We start from the raw sequence: 6397 nt of genomic DNA, 5'->3' as shown, positions 1-6397 counted from the left end.
ACTCGTACAAGAAGATACCCCGACTTGTTCATGTCTGTGACTAACAGCAAAATAAAACCCAAAACCTCCTCCCCTAACACGATCGATCCAAAAGGTATATATAGTACGGCGGGAAGCTAGCAGGCAAACCGTATCAGACTAGTACTCTAAATAAAATATCTTAACCGAATCCTACACATATTTAATTAATGATTAACAACCGGCCATTAGCACGGCAATTAGGCACGCAGGCCTCTAGCTTTTTCTAATGAAAAAAAACATGTACGTGTTGGATTAGGCACTGGGACGTGCACGTTAGTTGCATGTACAAGCTTCTCCCGATTGAAATTAACACGTCCCTTTGTAGGTGGAACAGACGTACGCATAGAGCCCGGGTAGTTCGAGTCTCCCTTCGGTTCTGCATCTTCTTTGACAACATAGCTGAACTGTGCAGCAGGCACCTTGTACCTCTGTTTGTGAACAATATTTTCATGTCGTCGCGCAGATGTTTCAAACCTTGTTGTCCGCGAGACTTGTTGACGTAGTGCAGGCACAATATACTTGGCCTTTCTTCCTTTGTTGACACATAGGGTTGCATCATCCTCCCTTCCTTGAAAGGAAACCGTCCTCGGTTTCGCCGTATACCTTGCAGTTTTCTTCTTAAACACTTCTATGGTACAATTTATTTCTTTTGCATCTTTGGGAAGTATTGCATAGAACTCACCCTTATGCATAAAAGTGTACCTATTTGTTCGCCCATGATGAAGAGCGTTAACATCATGCTGCCACGGACGCCCCAAAATAAGGTGACAAACATGTGGTGGCATAACGTCGCATTCCACCTTATCAACATAGCCATCAACAGAAAAATGAACCTTCACCCTGTGAGTTACCTTTACTTTGCCAACATCATTTATCCACTTCATATAGTATGGTCTTGGGTGCTCCCATGTTGGCAAAGAAAAAGACTCCACCACATCCTTGCTAATCATGTTGCTAGCACTGCCGCCATCAATTATCAGTTTGCACACTTCTTCCTTCATGGTACATGCAGTTTGAAAAATACTCCGTCGTTGTCCTGGTTCAAAAATGACCTTGTCATCTCGCTGGACCTTATGTGCTAGCAAACTCTCTATATCAGGATCATCTTGAGGATAACACAGTATGGTATCACCATGACCTCTTTCGATTCCATCCTCTAACTTTGGCGTATCATCTTCAGATTCTGAAATATATTCCGCATCAACAAGTAGAACCCTTCGTTGATTGGAACATTCATGCTTCATGTGTCCACGTCCTCCACACTTGTGGCAAATAATATTACGATGATGTGATGACGTCGCACTAGATGAAACCTGAGAAACCTCCTTTGGCACAGCCGCCACTTTGCTCTGTTCAATACTTCCCGACTTATAAGAAGGAGTCGGTTTAGCACTAAAAGCACCATCAACAGGAGAAGAACCACGTCACCCACTGTTGTAAGTTGGACGAGTCTCTGAAGCTTTCTTCTCCAATACCCAATGTTCAGCACGCTCCGCTTGATGAAGCAACTCATGAATATCATTATATTGCATTAAATCAACACAGTCACGAATCTTTTCTTCTAACCCCTCAAAGAAACGTACCATGGTTGCCTCCGCAGACTCACGCACAGCTGTACGGATTATCAAAACTTGCATCTCTTTGTAGTACTCATCAACTGATTTTGTACCTTGCACTAGACGACGCAGTCTACTATGAAGCTGGCGAGTGTAATAAGCAGGCACAAAACGTTCCCTCATGATTCGCTTCATGTCAGTCCATGTCGCTGGTCGCTCGTGAGTACGGTTCTTATTATCCCACCATACAAGAGCATACTCTGTAAATTCCATTGATGCAACACGAACCTTCTTCTCTTCGGAGTAGTTATGACCATCAAAAATCTGATTTACGCGCATCTCCCACTCCAAATATTTCTCCGGGTCAGCACAACGTCCCGAGAATTCAGGTATGGTTATCTTGATTTGACCCAAACCATCATCCTCGTTGGCACCATTGCCGCCATAGTCCCGGCGCCGCCCAGCATGGCGGTGAGCCCCAACATCATGTCGTGGTCGGTGAGGTACGCCTCCACGGGCATCGGAATCCTCAGAAAAGTCACCATCATCGTCATTGTCACGGTCACGACGTCGTCGTGGTGAGCGGGACTGTCGGGGTGCCACATCTCTCGCCTGAAGGCGCTGAACTGCTGCGGTGAGCCGATTAAGACTCGCAGTCACCACCTGTAGACTATCAGTGCACTGTCGGTCGCTGGCAGTCAAACGCTCGTTCAACCTATCCTCGACGCCAACAATATTTGCAAACAACTCCTCAACCCTTGTCCCAAGCTTCTTGTTCGCTCCCTTGATCAACATAAGATGGATACGTAAATTATCACTTATATTCAGATCCTCCGAAAGTTCATCGCCCTCCTCATGATCAGATTTCTCATGCTACGAGTTCACCATCTTTCAAACAATTGAATCAAATAGCCGAGAAAAAAATTGTACCGTGATCAACCTTGCTCTGAATACCACTTAATGCGACCGTCGACAGAAAAATAATGACGTGAATAATTATCCCAATCTTTCACGGTACGGAGTCTCCTGAAACGATGTGGCGCTCGCGATCTTGTAGATGCAATCACCACAGAAACAACATGCACACCCAACAAAAGGAAGTACGTGGACGATCTTTAGAAAGATCAGCAACAAATTAGAGCTAGATGCCTCCAATTTGCTAGCCTGAATTCACAAAGTAATCAACTTCTCAACTGATATTAACTCGTACGGGAAGATACCCCGACTTGTTCATGTCTGTGACTAACAGAAAAATAAAACCCAAAAACTCCTCCCCTAACACGATCGATCCAAAAGGTATATATAGTACGGCGGGAAGCTAGCAGGCCAACCGTATCAGACTAGTACTCTAAATAAAATATCCTAACCGAATCCTACACATATTTAATTAATGATTAACAACCGGCCATTAGCACGGCAATTAGGCACGCAGGCCTCTAGCTTTTTCTAACGAAAAAAACATGTACGTGTTGGATTAGGCACTGGGATGCGCACGTTACTTGCATGTACAAGCTTCTCCCGATTGAAATTAACACGTCCCTTTGTAGCCGGAACAGACGTACGCATAGAGCCCGGGTAGTTCGAGTCTCCCTTCGGTTCTGCATCTTCTTTGACAACATAGCTGAACTGTGCAGCAGGCACCTTGTACCTCTGTTTGTGAACAATATTTTCATGTCGTTGCGCAGATGTTTCAAACCTTGTTGTCCGCGAGACTTGTTGACGTAGTGCAGGCACAATATACTTGGCCTTTCTTCCTTTGTTGACACATAGGGTTGCATCAATTTCTGCGAAAACAAAAACCCTATAAGCTATCAACTAATCATATGCATATGCCTTGCATAGTGCTCTCCAATTATAGCATTCAAAGTAGGAGTAGTTTTCCAATTTGAGCATTCAATAAGCAAAATCAAATCGCAAAATAAAGTAGTATTCAAATTAGGATGCATTCAATTATAAGCAAAACTACATCATCTCTATGCGTCCGTACATCGTCGAATATTATCACTAATACACCTCGAATACTATCATACATGTAGCATCGCCAGTACAGCTAGAACCGTAGCGCCCGACGGGTATCGGCGCGGGCGGTGGACACCCAAAGGGAAGGAACCATCACAGGATCATAGCTCCAGTGAGATCCCTGAAGAACCTGACAGGTATTGTCGAACCTGCCCTCCAACGCAACCATGTAGTGACGGACGTGCTGGTCCTCGCTGACACGGTGACGTACCACCTCCGCGGTGTCCGAAAGCCTCGGCACTGTCACTAGCCCACGCGACCGCCACCAAATAAGGATTGGGTCAACGACGGGCTGGCTCCTCACCAACCTACGCCCCCCGGAAGGTAGCACCTCCCAAAACCAGCCCGGCGGAGCCCAGTCCCGGACATGGCCCCTCTGATCAAGCCGGCCTCCTCCGCTGAGTCGACGGCGAGGATGCGGGATAGGCATCTTCGACGTCAATGCGGGAATAATTGCTTTAACTAAAAATACAAACTAGTTCTATTAATTTCCTTACTATAAATAGAATAAAGTAGTACTTCCTAAAAATAAACTAGCTAGTTTAACTAGTTCTATTATTTTTCTAACTAATTTTATTAAACACTTTCTAAGTAGTACTTACTAAAAGTTATCGGGGAGGGGGGTACGTATATCGACAACGACATACCCGATAAAAAAATAAGAAGAGGAAGAAGAAGAAAAGTGGAGAAGAAGAAAGGAATAGAGGAGGAGATCGAAGAAAAAAAAGAAAAAAAAGAGGAGAAGAAGGAATAGAGGAGAAGAAGAAAAAAATAGATAGAATAATATATTATTCTATTTCTTCTTCTTCTCCTTTATTTCTTCTTCTTCTACTCTTTTTTTTCTTCCTTTTCATCTTCTTATTTATTTCTCCTCTTCTTCTTATTCTTCTTCTTCTCCTCGTTCCTCTTCTTATTTTCCTTTTTTCTCTCCTTCTTTTTCTTCTAAATATGAACATACATAAATGACTTTGATCATACACAATTTTCAGATTCCTACACAATATGAACATATACATAAAAATTCTATGAAAAAAATCATAAAAATTCTATGAAAAAATTGACATATTCTTTGCATATGAACATACAAACATTTGCATATTCAATAATAATATCAACCAAAAAATCTAAACTACACATCTAAATTACAACAACTAAATTAATTACACATCTAACTACACATCCAAATTAATACAACTAAATTCCAAATCTAAACTACACATATATATAATAGCTAGGGGGCACGACGGCAGTGGCGGCGGTCATTACAGGGAGGAGGAGGAGGGGATCGGGGCGGCGCTCACAGGGTGCGCGGCGACGGCGACAAGGAGGCAGCGTTGGGGAAGGGGCAGCGACGATGTCGGGGCGGGGCGGGACGGCGATGGGGCATGGCGCAGGGGCACGGCCGGCGACGGTGTGGGCTCAAGGGCGGCGGACGGCGTCGGCGTGGGCTCGGGGGCACGGGCGACGGCGACGGCGGCGGGGCAGCCTGGCGGCGCCGAGGAGGTCGGCATCGTCGGGCGGCAACTGGCGATGAAATCTGAAAAAATGCTAAGGGCTGGCTTATATAGGAAAGGCTTTAATCCCGGTTCGTGACATGAACCGGTACCAAAGGCCTCTTTTCAGCAGCCCAAAGGGCGGGAAGCAGAGGCCTTTGGTCCCGGTTGGTGGCACAAACCGGGACTAAATGGGGGGCATTGGTACCGGTTGGTGCCACGAACCGGTACCAATGTATGCCTTTAGTACCGGTTGGTGGCACCAACCGGGACTAAAGGCCTTTTGCTGCCCGCATCGCGGCACGAAAGTTAGTCCCACCTCGCTAGCTGAGGGAGCTCGAGAGTGGTTTATAAGCCCCACTCCCTCTGCCCTCTCGAGCTCCTCTCAAATGCAGGCTTTCGGGCCTAAACATACTATATCTGCCTATGGGCCTATTGGGCCTTCTACAGGCCTGAATCCTGGCCCATGGGTGGGTTTCTAGTCGTATTCAGGCTGTGGTGGCCGAGTAGGTGGCGTTTCCCAGTTTATTTATTTTCTTTTTTGCTTCATTTATTTTATTTTGTTTCTACTTACAACAAAATACTTATTTATTTTATTTTATTTTGTTTCTAATTACTTATTTATTTTATTTTATGATAATTCTTTTTGTTATTAAAGTTCCTAACAAAAAATGTTCTTTATGAAAATTCTTTTTTCTTTTAATGATTTTGAACAGAAAATACGTTGATAATTTTAGTTTCATAAATTTTATTTATGTTATTAAAGTTTATTTTATTTTGTTTCTACTTATATATTTTATTAAAGTTTATTTTATTCTATTTCTAATTAGTTATTTATTTTTTATGACATTTGCTATTTTCCATGCATTTACTGATTATTTTGAGCTATAAGACCCTGAAATTGAAAAGCAGTAGAAATGAACTCTGAAAAGGTTGAAAGTTGGCATGGTATCATTATTTCATCCACATAGCATGTGCAAGAGAGTAGAGAGGGTTACGGCAAAAACTGGATGCACTTCGTGTACAAAACGGACAATCTGTTTCAAAGTATCAGGATTTCATACGGAACTCGTCTGTTACAACATGCATTTCAAATGAACTATGAAAAGGTTGAAAGTTGGCATGGTATCATCATAATAGTTGTGGAGAGAAAGTCTTCACTTTTTTTCGCTTGTGTGCTTTGCTTATTGCGCCGTAACCATGGATAATCGTCATCATTTATCAGGATGCTTGGGTCAGCCTTGACTTTGAAGGGAGGAATTTCATAAAACTTTTCATAATCTTCAGACATGTCTGTCTTGCCCTCCA

The 6397-nt window shown here is 43.5% G+C and overlaps 1 pseudogene; it reads right to left on the bottom strand.

Annotated features, from left to right (window-relative positions):
• Positions 1-218: 218 nt before the first annotated feature.
• LOC147971342 (uncharacterized) lies at positions 219-1658 on the bottom strand (annotated as a pseudogene).
• Positions 1659-6397: the final 4739 nt, after the last annotated feature.

This window comes from Triticum urartu, chromosome 5A, assembly GCF_056163025.1.
Source record: "Triticum urartu cultivar PI428250 chromosome 5A, HENAU_Tu73, whole genome shotgun sequence".
NCBI classification, from domain to species: Eukaryota; Viridiplantae; Streptophyta; class Magnoliopsida; order Poales; family Poaceae; genus Triticum; species Triticum urartu.
The sequence above is the reverse complement of the archived record's forward strand: the minus strand, read 5'-3'. Positions and strand labels throughout refer to the sequence as shown.